The 15,449-nt window shown below is 46.4% G+C and overlaps 2 protein-coding genes and 1 non-coding gene across 5 annotated transcripts in view; 2 read left to right on the forward strand and 1 right to left on the reverse strand.

Annotated features, from left to right (window-relative positions):
- ZER1 (zyg-11 related cell cycle regulator) overlaps positions 1 to 5,251 on the reverse strand; it is a 30,157-nt gene extending 24,906 nt beyond the window's left edge. For 2 of the 3 annotated variants that reach the window (XM_019970975.2, XM_019970974.2), the window contains exon 1: positions 5,101 to 5,251. The gene's annotated coding sequence lies outside the window, so the exon portion shown is untranslated. Of the gene's footprint in view, positions 1 to 4,733; positions 5,010 to 5,100 lie in introns of those variants that run through there. The other variant, XM_070799377.1, reaches the window with a different exon arrangement.
- Positions 5,252 to 5,623: 372 nt separating this feature from the next.
- The window catches only part of TBC1D13 (TBC1 domain family member 13), a 29,231-nt gene continuing 19,405 nt past the window's right edge, over positions 5,624 to 15,449 (forward strand). Inside the window, exon 1 of the mRNA XM_070799396.1 lies at positions 5,624 to 5,640. The gene's annotated coding sequence lies outside the window, so the exon portion shown is untranslated. The remainder of the gene's footprint in view (positions 5,641 to 15,449) is intronic.
- On the forward strand, positions 13,448 to 13,551 carry LOC139186039 (U6 spliceosomal RNA). Its single transcript, XR_011569608.1, has one exon. It is a non-coding gene; the product is annotated as a U6 spliceosomal RNA (small nuclear RNA).

Genomic DNA, 15,449 nt, shown 5'->3' on the forward strand with positions numbered 1-15,449 from the left:
AACCCTCCCCACTCTGAATGGGAGAGCTGCAGGGGGTTTGCCCTTTCTGCAGGACAAGCCCAGTCACCCAGGTAGCCGCTCGGCCCTAACCTTGCTCCTCAGCTGGAAGAAACACCAGTTTTCAGCCGCCAAGATGAACCAAGTGCCTTCAAAAGATAACCGGCCAGATGGCACGGATCTGGCAACCAGCTTTTGGCAGTGCCAGCCCTGCTGCTGGGGGCGGGGATGAGCTGGAGGAAGAATGGGCCGTCCATCTCAGCACAGAGGCTGAGACACCTGGGGGCCCCCCCTACTTGTACCCCTTCAGGCCAGAGGTGGGCATCTCTACCCACCCCACGACTAGTCCCTCGGGCTCTGCATTCTCATGGTGGGCACTGGCCATTTGGGATTCTGGCAACTGGAGATGGAGAGAACTCTGATTATAACAGAACGAGCACACAGCAGAAGAACCTGCGTCTTCATCCTATCTCTTGCCTGCATCTGACAGGAGCTATGACATCCAGGGCGGTGGGGGGCAGTGGAGAGCGAACAGTAACACTCACCTCCAAGTTGGCTGCTTCCAGTCTAAGCTCCTTACGGCTTTATTTCATATAGTTGCTAACTTAACCAACAAATGACATTCTCCAGGATCCTGTGCTTGTGGCTAATTCATCGCTTGTATAATAATTTGTCTAACACTCCTCCCCCAGCCCGGGCTGGGCTGCGAGGATTCAGGAGGAGAGGAATCTTCTCCGCTTCCACCCTCCTGGGTCCTTGGGGCCTGGCCTGTGCCTGGCACATAACCGAATAAAGGTTTGCTTCTGCCCCAGTTGCCACATTAAAACACCCTGAGGTAGAGATTGTTACTCTGTATTCCGATGAAGACACTGAGGCTTGTCTAAAGTCACACAACTGACGAGAGTGCAGTGCAATCCAAACCTAAACCAAACCCATGCTTCTCACCAAGCCATCCAGTCTCCTGTCCATCCAGTGGAAGGAGAAGGGAATCCGGGATCCAGAGGAGGGCGCATGGGAACCCGCCAGTGTCCTGACACCCAGCCGACAGAGGCTGGGGGAGCCAGAAGCTCTAAGCGGTGCCCACCCTGTGAAATATTAACCCAGGAGCTACAGGGAAAACCCAAACAAATATCCTATTTACAGAGGCTGGAAGCTTTCCAGGAGGGAGCGGATCACAGGCCAGATAGAGGGGGTGGGAGGCTGCTGTGGAGGGGGTCAGGGCAGATGCTGGGGGCAGGGGTGCAGGCGAGGATCTGAGGGCATACCAGCGGGTCTCTGACCTGCAGAGACTAATTTGCAGGGTGGGTGACATTAGGAAGATGTGGAAATGGAAAGCGCATCACCCCTCACCGGTGTACAAAGAGGCAGAGGGGCCTCGGGGACACGTGGGTTCCATGCTTGCAATCAAACGGTGATCACAGTCATACTGAGCACCGTATTCCGAGGACCCTGCTAAGTACTCCGCACATGTTAACTCATTTAATTCTCCCAACAACCACATGAGGCAGGAGTTATAATCGACCACTTACAGATGAGGCAGCTGAGACTCAGTGGTGAACTGGCCACAGACTATGTATACATACCCAGGTCCGTGTGTACATATCAGTATGTAGACATGTATTCATTACTCTGAGACCCAGAATTTTGTGCTTTCCATGCATGTGTTCATTGAAGCCACAGATAACCTACAAGGACCTATGATTTTGTTTTCCAGATGAAGAAACTATGGTTCAAAGATGTGTGATGATGTGCCCTCCCAGGAGGAGCTCGGCTCTCTCCATCATTATGCTGTGGGCAGGAACCATTTCTTCAAGCCTCAGCTCCCCCTCCTGTAGCATGAGCCTTCACCTCCTTACAACCTGGACTGTCCTTGGGCACTGAGCATAGATGATCAGGCATCACTGCTAACTATCCTATGGGCATATATTATTTTTTGACCACAGGACTAGAAGCTTCCTGAAGAAGGGACCCAGTGTAACTCATGGGGTCTCCATGACACAGTAACCACGTGACTGGTTGGTTGTGGGTGAAGGAGCCTCAGCTCCATGAGGTCCCCAAGCAATGTTCACCAGCCTCAATATTCATCAGGGTCCTTATCTGTCCACGAGTTGTCAACAGCACCTACCACATGGGTTTGCTGAGGAGACATGATGAAATAATGGCAAGAAGGTGGTAACAAATAATTATGGAGGGATTTCCCAAGACTAATGCTTGGAGAGATCCTTATGCCCATTTCTGAAGCTGGAAAAATTAGCGTCAGTGATTGAACCAGTCACAGGATATTGGTCTCAAAGTAAATGCTCCAACAGGGGTCTCTGAACTTGCATTTCAAGAGTCAAGAGCAGCTGAGGTACTGAAGTCCTATGCCCCAAAGTGAAGCCTGCAGAATCGTGGTGGTGCTAATGACAAGAGCTGTTCTTACCTCGTAGGAACATTAGAGTGCACTAAGTGAAGGTCACTCAATCGTGTCTGATACTTTGCGACCCCATTAACTACACAGTCCATGGGATTCTCCAGGCCTGAATACTGGAGTGGGTAGCCATTCCCTTCTCTAGGGGATCTTCCCAACTCAGGGATTGAACCCAGGTCTCCCGCATTGCAGGCGGATTCTTTACCAGCCAAGCCACAAGGGAAGCCGGTTGGAGTGTGCTGAATTCTTTTAAAACCTGTGTCTCATTTCATTCTCCCAAAAGCATAGAGCTAGAATAGACACAGGAAAATGGAGGCCCAGGCAGGGGATAGGACTTGTCCAAGTTCACGCAGTGAACCAGCTGCAGAGCTGGCCTTGACCCCAGCTCCCTAGATGACTGGTCCAAGGTTCTACCCACAGCAACTGGCTCCAGCAGCCCAGCTCTCAGAGTCAGTGTGCTATGACTTTTCATTTTCAAATCCTCTGGCCCAGCTGCCCTGCCCAGCTTATGAACCCAAGCTTCTGAACCGGGCTTGGGGGTTGAGGAGAGAGAGCAACCACTACTGTCCCACCGCCTTATCAGGCAGGCTGCAAACATCTCAGCCTCTGCTGGCACATCTAGGATCAACAGTCTCCATCAGCCACACACACCCCAACCACATGCCAAAATACACTGCTCCCCGAGACCCATCTCCATGTCATATCTTTTCAACACCATCGTTTGGCCTACATTACATGGAAAAATGGGGATTTGCTAGGCCCTTAATAAAAAAAGAGCTCCCATAACCTCCCACTGGTATCAGAAAAGCCAGGATCCAGCTTCTATGACAGTGATGTGCAACCACTGTTCCCACTGAGGGGTGACAACAAGTTCCCACTTTGTCTCCCCCACTGTTCTCCAGAATTCTACAAGTTCAGAGAGGCAGCCGAGAGCTAGTGACATCATTAGCTGGTGCTAAAAAGAAAGGCTTTGAGACAGACACATGCAAACATTTCCTCACCATCGTCATTGCCCTCAGCATACCTGCAAGACTTACTGAGGGCTTAATATGCACCAAATAGTGCACCAAGCACTTTAGTACATGACCTCTCATTTAGCCCAACAATCCTATGCTATAGATGAGGACAGAGAGGTGGGAAAAGGTCCTTCGTCCAGTTCTCATAACCAGCAAGCAAGTGCTATGACCAGATTTAAATACAGTACTCTATTTCCACCCTTTTTAAAATTTATTCCATCAATGGTCATTGCCAAGATAGAGAAAGAATACTTACAATGCCAGGCAGAGGACAACGGCCATTTGTCACCTAGAACAAATCTGTATTTTCTCTGACCACCAGACACTTCAAATCAGTGCAGTTCTGAAAGGTGTCCCATTAGACACCTTTATGACCGTACATCACATGAACAGCCCCTGACACCCTCCCCACCAATGTCTCGTCCATACTCTTCTCTGATTTCCTTGTCAATCACTCTTCCCCTCCTTCATTCTGCTCCAGCCCTACTGTCCTCCTGCTATGTCATTAAACCATCAGATTTTCTACCTCAGGACCTTTGCACTTGCTCCCTCCCTCCCTTTAGATCTCTGCTCAGACATCACCTTATTAGAGCCCTTCTCTGGATCACCCTCTATAAAAAGGGCAAACCCAGTATCCGACCCTTTCCATGGCCCTTCCTGCTCTATTTTCCTCCACCCTACGTATATTTTTCTCCATCTCCCATAACTTTCTGATTTGCTGAATGAACGAGTGAACTGAAACAGAGAGACTTCTTTACCAACTGGCAACCACCTCCTGCACTCAAGTGTATGACCCTTTTCAAAGCTGTCCTCAATACTCATTCTAACCAGCTTGAATCCTGAAGAGAAACACTGTTTCTGAGGAAGACCATATGGGGGGAATTTTTCCATGGGGGCATCAGACATTCCCTCTCTGATTTAAAAAATCAAACACCGTGCTTACTGGCACAAACACTGGCAATCTTGGACACCTTGGGCCCCAACGCAGCCAAATCAAGTTCCACCCACAGAGCTGTAAGCCAGCAGTCAGTTTCACTTTCAACTCACCTATCAGGCTCCCTTGGCCCTTAGGCTTACAATACTACACCATCCCTTTCCCACCCTGTTGGATTCCAACGACCCCATTCGTGTCATCCCTGAGTTTTCAGGCACTGCTTTGGGGGAACTCAAGCTCATCCAACAGGTAGGAGGGGCAGAGGCTGGTTCTTCCAGCCCTGCATCTATCCCCCATTTTGTAGGGGCCATGGACAGGGCGTCATTTTCTTTCTGGACGAAGGGTGCTCAGGTTTTTAAAGGCACGTTTCTCAGACCTGGCAGCAGGGGTAGACCAGGGAGTTCTCCCACACCTCCGGCTCAGATGGACCTTTGCAAATGATTGCAGCGGCGATGGTGAGGCACCGGAGGCAGGAGGAGAAAGGGGTAGGACGCAGATCCATCCATTGGCCCCGGGAACGAACGGGGTGTGCTTTCCTCGGCGAGGAGGCGCAGAGGATGCGGCCCGGGAAGAACTCCGAGCCAGAGCTTCTGCGGAGGCAGGGGATCTCGCCACGCTAGGGCCGGGGTCTGGGGAAGACCGGGGGTCGGCGGGGCGGAGCTTGGGAATCCCAGGGACCGGATCCCCGGGCGGGATGGGGGTCGCGCCGTGGCGCGGGGAGGGGGGGACCCCGTGGCCGTTACCTTGCCCTTAGGGCTGCGGGCGGGGCGGAGGGCCGCCGGGCGCTGACTCCGGGGCCCGGCCCCACCCCCGATCCGGCTCCTACGGCTCGGAGCCTGCAGCCGCCGCCGCCTCCGCTGTCAACAAACCCCAGGCGCGTCACTTCCGGGGCCGCCCCTTAGCAACAGCGAACGGGTTCCCCGGACCGATTCCCGCGGCGAACGCGGGCGGCGGCGGCCGAAGGTTCCGGGGCCCCGTGTCGCCTCCTCTCCTGGACACGGGCCGGGTAAGTGGGTAGTAGAGTGGGGGAGCGGTGGTTGGTGCCTGCTCCAGTCCGTCCTCCGGGCGCTCCTCACTGGCGCTCGCGGGACTGGGTCGCTGATGGGGGGAACCGGCTCGGTGACACCGGCTTCCGGCGGCGCTCTGACCTGAGGTTCCCCGGAGCCCAGGAATGGTTAGGGGGGGACTGACTCCACCTTCCTCGTCAGCACAGACGAGGCGCCTCCAGCGCCCGCCCCTCGGTCCAGCGCCCTATTGGACGTCTCTCCCTGGCTTCTCCGCAGGTAGCTCACTCCCACGCGTCCAAAAGCACTCACTGTCTTCTTCCCGAACGCGGTGCTACTTCTCCAGTTAGTTAATTAAGCCCTCCAGGCGCCTCGGCTATCACCTTGGGCAATGGGGAGTGGGCTTTGGCCCCTGCCGTTTTCCTCAGTTCCTTGCCCAAGTTGTCAGATCCTATAAGAATCTCTCAAACCAGCCCCTCTCCTCCTCCAGTAGGGCCAGTCTCTGTCCACCATCGTTTCGCCTCTGGATTTCTGCAACAGCCTCCTGATGGAACCCCCTGCTCCTTCCCCTCAGGCTCTCCATAGTTCCATAGTGAATGTTTCCAAAACTAATAAATCTGATCAGGGCACTTCCTTGCTTAATAACCCTTAACATAGACAAGGGTGATCGGCACCCCTGTCTCTATCTCCACTCTTTCCCCTTTCTTGCCACCTCCGCCCCCATCCTTTCATTTCTCCAATCCAGACACCTTAAAACACTTTTGGTTCTTTTAATGATCTTCTATCCCGTGTGTGTGTCTGTGTGTGTGTATGTTAGTTGCTCAGTCATGTCCGACTCTGCGTCCTCATGGACTGAAGCCCTCCAGGCTCCTCTATTCATGGGATTTTCCAAGCAAGAATACTGGAGTGGATTGCCATTCTCTTCTCCAGGGGATTTTCCCAACCCAGGGATCCAACTCAGGTCTCCTGCATTGCAGGCGGATTCTTGACCGTCTGAGCCATTTGTTCCCTACTAATCACTTTTCTTGCTCCCATCTATATCCAGCACACACCTCTTGTCCTTCTTGTCTCAGCTTTGATGCTACTTTCTTGAGGAATCCTTTCCGACATGATGCCCCCCGCAATTTTGATGACTAATTTTGTGGATGTTTTTCTTCTGCACAGCATCTTTTAGTCTTTGACCATGTATCAGTATGTTTGTGCAATTTTGAATCCTTTAAAAAGTGTTTTGATTTTGAATTATCAAACAAGATATGCTTAGGACTTCCTTGGCAGTCCGTGTGTTAAGACTCCAAGCTCACAGTGCAGTGGGCATGGGTTTGATCCCTGGTTGGGGAACTAAGTTCCCATATACTGTTTCAGTTCAGTCGCTCAGTCATGTCTGCATCTTTGCGACCCCATGAACTGCAGCACACCAGGCCTCCCTGTCCATCACCAACTCCTGGAGTCCACCCAAACCCATGTCCATTGAGTCAGTGATGCCATCCAACAATCTCGTCCTCTGTCGTCCCCTTCTCTTCCTGCCCTCAATGCCTCCTAGCATCAGGGTCTTTTCCAAGTGAGTCAGCTCTTGGCATCAGGTGGCTAAAATATTGAGTTTCAGCTTCAACATCAGTCCTTCCAACGAACACCCAGGACTGATCTCCTTTAGGATGGACTGGTTGGATCTCCTTGCAGTCCAAGGGACTCTCAGGAGTCTTCTCCAATACCACAAAAGCATCAGTTATTCAACTCTCACATCCATACATGACTACTGGAAAAACCATAGCCTTGACTAGATGGACCTTTGTTGGCAAAGTAATGTCTCTGCTTTTTAATATGCTGTCTAGGTTGGTCATAACTTTCCCTCCAAGGAGTAAGAGTCTTTTAATTTCATTGCTGCAGTCACCATCTGCAGTGATTTTGAAGCCCCCCAAAATGAAGTCTGACACTGTTTCCCCATCTTTTTGCCATGAAGTGATGGGACTGGATGCCATGATCTTCGTTTTCTGAATGTTGAGCTTTAAGCCAACTTTTTCACTCTCGTCTTTCACTTTCATCAAGAGGCTCTAGTTCTTCTTTCTGCTATAAGGGTGTGTCGTCTGCATATCTGAGGTTATTGATGTTTCTCCCAGCAGTCTTGATTCCAGCTTGTGCTTCTTCCAGCCCAGCGTTTCTCATGATATACTCTGCATATAAGTTAAATAAGCAGGGTGATAATATACAGCCTTGACATACTCCTTTTCCTATTTGGAACCAGTCTGTTGTTCCATGTCCAGTTCTAACTGTTGCTTCCTGACCTGCATATAGGTTTCTCAAGAGGCAGATCAGGTGGTCTGGTATTCCCATCTCTTTCAGAGTTTTCCGCTGTTTATTGTGATCCATACAGTCAGCGGCTTTGGCATAGTCAATAAAGCAGAAATAGATGTTTTTCTGGAATGCTCTTGCTCTTTCAATGATCCAGCGGATGTTGGCAATTTGATCTCTGGTTCATCTGCCTTTTCTAAAACCAGCTTGAACATCTGGAAGTTCATGGTTCACATATTGCTGAAGCCTGGCTTGGAGAATTTTAAGCATTACTTTACTAGCGTGTGAGGTGAGTGCAATTGTGCAGTAGTTAGGGCATTCTTTGGCTCATGAACAGTATGAAAAGGCAAAAAGATAGGACACTGAAAGATAAACTCCCCAGGTTGGTAGGTGCCCAATATGCTACTGGAGAAAGTAGATTAGTGGTTGCCTTAGGACTGAGGGGTGGGGGAAATAGGAATTAATGCTAATGGGTACAGGGTTTCTTTCTGGGGTGATGGAAATGGTCTAAAATTAGATGGTGATAATCATTGTGTGGTTGATAGATGATAGTTGTACATGTACAGCTCTGTGGTTAGAAAGAAAAACAATGAATAGAGTGAAAAACAGTGAATTATTCACTTTATTTTTTTTTTTTAACATTTATTTGACTGTGCCGGGTCTTAGTTGTGGCATGCGGAATCTTTAGTTGCCTCGTGTGGGATCTTTAGTCGCGGCATGCGAACTCTTGGTTGGGACATGTGGGATCTAGTTCCCTATCTGGGCCCCCTGCATTGGAAGCACAGAGTCTTAGCCACCTGGCCACCAGGGAAGTCCCAAACTATTCACTTCAAATGTATGCTCTAAATGTGAATTATATCCCGATAAAGGTGTTAAAATGCATTAATAAACGTGTATATGTTAACTCATAATGCAGGATGGATTTCATGATCATATTATGAAATGATCATGTTATGCAAATTCTTCTGTGACATATTTTTAATCACTTTTTATGTCAGATCATATAGTCCTGTTTAGTTCTTTTGAATAGTTGCATTGTATTCCAGTAATTCCAGCACAGTTTTCTTATCGGTGGAATTTGGTTGACAAAAAAATCTCTCATAAATTCTACCATACTTTTAAGCAGTAAATAATAGCACATGATTCCAACTCTATACAACTTCCATAAAACTGAAGACAAGGGAAAACATTCCTGCTCATTTCATGAGTCCATCATTACTCTGATACCAAAGATAAAGACATGATGAATATAAAACTACAGCCCAATATCCTTTGTGAGTATAGATGCAAATATTTTAACAGAATTTTCAGCAGAATAAATACAGAATAAATTGAATTCTTAGCGGAATAAACTGCTATAGAGTTTGTGGCAATTTGTTACATAAATCCTAGGAACCTAATATAATCATCTGTTTGTATAGAAAAGTCTGTGGGACCTACAAAAAAGCTTCTCAAACTAATGATTGGGTTCAGCAAGATTTCAGGATATGAGTCAAGAAAAGCAATAAATAATAATGTATTATTTGAAATTAATTTTATCATTATAAATAATAATGCAAACAAAAAGCAATTTGATTTCTGTATTCCAGTAACACATAGTTTGAAATTTAAAAAACTACCATTTACAATAGCATCAAAAAATACCTAGAATTACCTAGGACTTCCCTGATAGCTCAGTTGGTGAAGAATCCACCTGCAATTCAGGAGACCCCGGTTCAATTCCTGGGTGGGGAAGATCTGCTGGAGAAGGGATAGGCTACCCAGTCTAGTATTCTTAGGCTTCCCTGGTGGCTCAGCTGGTAAAGAATCCTCCTGCAATTCGGGAGACCTGGGTTTGATCCCTGGGTTGGGAAGATCCTCTGGAGAAGGCAAAGGCTACTCACTTCAGTGTTCTGGCCTGGAGAATGTCATGGACTGCATAGTCCATGGGGTTGCAAAGAGTTGGACACGACTGAGTGACTTTCACTTTCAGGAATAAATCTGAGCTTCCCAGGTGGCGCTAGTGGTAAATAACCTGCCTGCCAATGCAGGAGACATAACTAAGAGGCAGGTTCAATCCTTGGATCAGGAAAATCCCCTGGAGGAAGGCATGGCAACACACTCCAGGATTTTTGCCTGGAGAATCCCATGGGGAGAGGAGCCTGGTAGGCTATGTCCATGGGGTCACAAGAGTCAGACATGACTGAGGCGACTTACCACACCTGCAGGAATCAGTTCAGTTCAGTCGCTCAGTCGTGTCCGACTCTTTGTGACCCCATGAATTGCAGCACACCAGGCCTCCGTGTCTATCACCAACTCCCGGAGTTTACCCAGACTCATGTCCATCGAGTTGGTGATGCCATCCAGCCATCTCATCCTCTGTTGTCCCCTTCTCCTGCTGCCCCCAATGCCTCCCAGCATCAGGGTCTTTTCCAATGAGTCAACTCTTCGCATGAGGTAGTCGAAGTAGTGGAGTTTCAGCTTCAGCATCAGTCCTTCCAATGAACACCCAGGACTAATCTCCTTTAGGATGGACTAGTTGGATCTCCTTGCAGTCAAAGGGACTCTCAAGAGTCTTCTCCAATACCATAGTTCAAAAGCATCAATTCTTCGGTGCTCAGCTTTCTTTATAGTCCAACTTTCACATCCATACATGACTACTGGAAAAACCATAGCCTTGACTAGTCTCTGATTTTTAATGTGCTGTCTAGGTTGGTCATAACTTTCCTTCCAAGGAGTAAGCGTCTTTTAATTTCATGGCTACAATCACCATCTGCAGTGATTTTGAAGCCCCCCAAAATAAAGTCTGACACTGTTTCCACTGTTTCCCCATCTATTTGCCATGAAGTGATGGGACCGGATGCCATGATCTTAGTTTTCTGAATGTTGAGCCTTAAGCCAACTTTTTCACTCTCCTCTTTCATCAAGAGGCTCTTTAGTTCTTCTTCACTTTCTGCCATAAGGGTGGTGTCATCTGCATATCTGAGGTTATTGATATTTCTCCTAGCAGTCTTGATTCCAGCTTGTGCTTCTTCCAGCCCAGCGTTTCTCATGATGTACTCTGCATATAAGTTAAATAAGCAGGGTGACAATATACAGCCTTGACATACTCCTTTTCCTATTTGGAACCAGTCTCTTGTTCCATGTCCAGTTCTAACTGTTGCTTCCTGACCTGCATAAAGGTTTCTCAAGAGGCAGGTCAGGTGGTCTGGTATTCCCATCTCTTTCAGAATTTTCCACAGTTGATTGTAATCGACACAGTCAGTGGCTTTGGCATAGTCAATAAAGCAGAAATAGATGTTTTTCTGGAATGCTCTTGCTCTTTCAATGATCCAGCGGATGTTGGCAATTTGATCTCTGGTTCATCTGCCTTTTCTAAAACCAGCTTGAACATCTGGAAGTTCATGGTTCACGTATTGCTGAAGCCTGGCTTGGAGAATTTTAAGCATTACTTTACTAGCATGTGAGATGAGTGCAATTGTGCAGTAGTTTGAGCATTCTTTGGCATTGCCTTTCTTTGGGATTGGAATGAAAGCTGACCTTTTCCAGTCCTGTGGCCACTGCTGAGTTTTCCAAATTTGCTGGCATATTAAGTGCAGCACTTTCACAGCATCATCTTTCAGAATTTGGAATAGCTCCACTGGAATTCCATCACCTCCACTAGCTTTGTTCGTAGTGATGCTTTTTAAAGCCTCAGTTATGTGTAAGACCCGTACACTGAAAACTACAAAACACAGCTGAGAGAAACTAAGTGAAGTGAAGTGAAGTGAAGTGAAGTCGCTCAGTCGTGTCCGACTCTTCTCGGCCCCATGGACTGTAGCCTACCAGGCTCCTCCATCCATGGGATTTTCCAAGCAAGAGTACTGGAGTGGGTTGCCATTTCCTTCTCCAAGGGATCTTCCCAACCCACGGATCGAATCCAGGTCTCCCACATTGTAGGCAGACGCTTTACTGTCTGAGCCACTAGGAAAATCCCAAGAGAAACTAAAGACCCGAATAAATGGCTATTGTCGTTTAGTCACTAAGGCGTGTCCCACTCTTGCAACCCCATGGACTGTAGCCCACCAGACTCCCCTGTCCATGGAATTCTCCAGGCAAGAATACTAGAGTGGGTTGTCATTTCCTTCTGCAGGGGATCTTCCCGACCCAGGGATGGAACCCAGGTCTCCTGTACTGGCAGATGGGTTCTTTACCACTGAGCCACCAGGGAAATCCAAATAAATTGAGCCATGTATTATGTTCATGGATCAGATGATTCAGTAATGTGAGGATATCACTTCTTTCCAAATTGATCTGTAGTTTCAAAAGTCCCAACCAAAATCCCAGGAGCCATGTATTTTGTTCATGGATCAGATGATTCAATAATGTTAGGATATCACCTCTTTCCAAATTGATCTGTAGTTTCAAAAGTCCCAACCAAAATCCCAGGAGCCATGTATTTTGTTCATGGATCAGATGATTCAATAATGTTAGGATATCACCTCTTTCCAAATTGATCTGTAGTTTCAAAAGTCCCAACCAAAATCCCAGCAGATTTTGTTTTTGAGAAATTGACAAGCAGACTCTGAAATTCCTATACAACACAAATTATCAAGGTCAAAAACCAGAATAACCTTTAAAAAGGAAACAGAGTTGATGGACTTAACACTACTTAACTTTAAGAATTTATAAAGCTACAGAATTATAGGGCTACAGTGTAGAGCTCTAAGGCTTACAGAGATACTTAAGTAGTGTTGTGAGGCTAAAAGGATAGACAAGGCGATCAGTGTAATGCAACAGAAAGTCCAGAAATAAGTCCTGCAAGTACATGGTTGATTTTGATTCAGTTGGAAAAAAGATAACTTTTTCAACAAATGGTGCTTCGACAATTAGATATTCATATGAAAATAAATGAACTTTGATACATACCCAAAACACTATTTACAAAAGTTAATTCAAAGTGGGTCGCAAATGTTTTAAAATGAATCACAGATCTAAATATAGTGTCTTGGAATCCAGAATCACAAAACACACCCCAAAGGACACTCAGGACCATGGAGTACAGTTTATTAGGCCAGCGGGTCCAGGGGGAATCAGTTCCCAACAAGGACCCTGATGTTTCTGAGAAGCACAGTTTTATAGCCCGGACTATGTGACAGGTTACATGTTAGCAACCTTTTTGTTGTATATGATTGAGCTTTACAACAAGTAAGTGCTAGGAGAACAAACAATTAAGGTTAAAGTGGGGGAATAATGATTACACATCAAGGGGGGATGTCTCCATGGTTAATCTAACAGGGGCAGCCTGACCTCAGCTACAGTCTCCCTTTGTCATCTGTAAGGAGGGAGGTCTCCAGGAGACTTGGTTTTCACTAGCAATGGTTTCCTCACTCTTGGGCAGGGTTCAGGGCCCAGTTCACAGCTTGTTTTTAAGATGGATGACAGACTTCAAGATGGAGTCCTCATTGCTTTCTTCACATTGGCCCCAACAATAGAACCTAAAACTATAAACTGTAGGAGAAAAATATTTGTGATATCAGAGTAGGTAAAAGATTGAGGGATATGACATCAAGGATTGTTCAGACTTTATCAAAATTAGGAACTAATGCTCTTTAAAAAAAAAAAAAGCCTATAAAGGCAAGCCACAAACCACAAGAAAATATCTACAAGTCACACATTTACAAAAGACAGATGGAGACTTCCCTGGTGGTTCAGTGGTTAAGACACCACAATTTCTCTACAGGGGACATGGATTTGATTTCTGGTGGGGGAACTAAGATCTCAAATGTCTCCCAGCACAACCAAAAAATAGGAAAAAATTTAATGAAAAAATTAAAAGACGGTGCTCGCTTCAGCAGCACATACACTAAAATTGGAACGATACAGAGATTAGCATGGCCCCTGTGCAAGGATGACACGCAAATTCGTGAAGTGTTCCATATTTTTTCGATGCAGGATACATTAAGCTTGGGGCTGGTACACTGGGATGACCCAGAGGGATGGTATGGGGAGGGCGGTGGAAGAGGGGTTCAGGATGGGGAACACGTGTACACTCGTGGCGGATGCATGTTGATGTATGGCAAAACCAATACAATATTGTAAAGTAAAAAAAAAAAGACGTACCATGTCATACCCATTAAGATGACTATGATCATAAAAATAGAAAAGAATGTGTTGGTGAAGATGTGGAGAGATTGAAATGTGCACTTTTGGTAAAAATGTAAATGGGTGTCGCCATTATGGAAAACAGTATGGTAGTTTCTCAAAAAATTAAGAAGAGGATTGCCATATGACCCAGCAATTTACCTTTCGGGTATATACCCCAAAGCATTGAAAACAGGGTCTTGAAGAAATGTTTGTGCGCTCAGGTTCACAGCAGCATTATTTTCAGTAGCCCCAAAGTGGAAGCAACCCAAGTGTCCACTGATGGATGAGTGGATCAACAAAACGTGAAATATTCTTCAGCCTTTAGAAGGAAGGAAATTCTGACTCATGCTGAAACACGGATGAGTCTAAACAAAATAAGCCAGTCACAAAAAGGATAAATAAATACTCTATCTCATTTACGTGAGGTACCTGAGTAGTCAAATTCATAGACAGAAAATAGAATGGAAGTTGCTAGAGGCTGGGGAAGGAAGAATGGGGAGTTGTTTAGTGGGAGTTTCAGTTTTGCAAGGTGAAAAGAATTCTGGAGATTAGATCCACAACAATGTTGAGTGTACTTAACACTACTGAATTGTACTTAAAAATAATTAAGATGGTAAATTTTATGTTATGTTCATTTTGCCACACTTAAAAAGAAAATACATTCATCCAGAATATCTAAAGAGTTCCCAAAACTCAGTTTCAACAAGGAAACAAGCAATTCAGTAGGAAACAATGGGAAAATTTTAATAGATTTGAACAGGTAACTTTCCCAAAGAAGATACAGAGATGGCAAACACATGAAAATATGTTCAACAAGATTAATCTTTATTGAAATGCATATTAGAACATCAGGAAGATACCACAGGGCTTCCCTGCTGCCTCAGAAGATAAAGAATCTGCCTGCAATATGGGAGACCGGGATTCCATCCTTGGGTGGGGAAGATCCCCTGGAGAAGGGAATGGCTACCCACTCCAGTATTCCTGCCTGGAGGATTCCATGGACAGAGGAGCCTGGGGGGTTGGGGGTGGTCTACAGTCTATGGGGTAGAAAAGAGTTGGACATGACTGAGTCAGTAACACTTTCACTTCACTTTTTATGCACCTACTAGAATGTCTAAGATAAAAAAGACCGACTACACTAAGTGCTGGTGAGGAGGTGTGTGTGTGTGTGTGTGTGTGTGTGTGTGTGTGCGCGCACGCACGCTTAGTCACTTAGTTGTGTCTGACTCTTTGCAACTGTAGCCCACCAGGCTCCTCTGTCCATGGGGATTCTCCAGGCAAGAATACTGGAGTGGGTTGCCATGCCCTCCTCCAGAGGATTTTCCCAACCCAGGGATTGAACCCAGGTCTCCTGCATTGCAGGCGAACTCTTTACCATCTAAGCCACCAGTGGTGAGGAGATGGTACAAGAGAAACTGTCACACACTTCTGCAGTGGCTGTAAAATGATACAGCCATTTTGGAAAATGCTTTAGCAGATTAAAAAAATTTTTAATTCATCCAGCATTCCAGTCTAAGGGAAGAGAAAGTATGGGCACACAAAAAGACTTTTGCATCAATGTTCATAGTAGCTTTCAGTGTAACAGACAAAAAATGGAAACAACCCAAGTGTTCAACCAAGACGAATGCATCAACTGTGGTTGATTCATCTAGTAATGGAATCTATGGCAATGAAAAGTGCTGGTACATACTACAACA

The sequence above is a fragment of the Bos indicus genome, chromosome 11 (genome assembly GCF_029378745.1).
Source record: "Bos indicus isolate NIAB-ARS_2022 breed Sahiwal x Tharparkar chromosome 11, NIAB-ARS_B.indTharparkar_mat_pri_1.0, whole genome shotgun sequence".
In the NCBI taxonomy this organism is placed as follows: Eukaryota; Metazoa; Chordata; class Mammalia; order Artiodactyla; family Bovidae; genus Bos; species Bos indicus.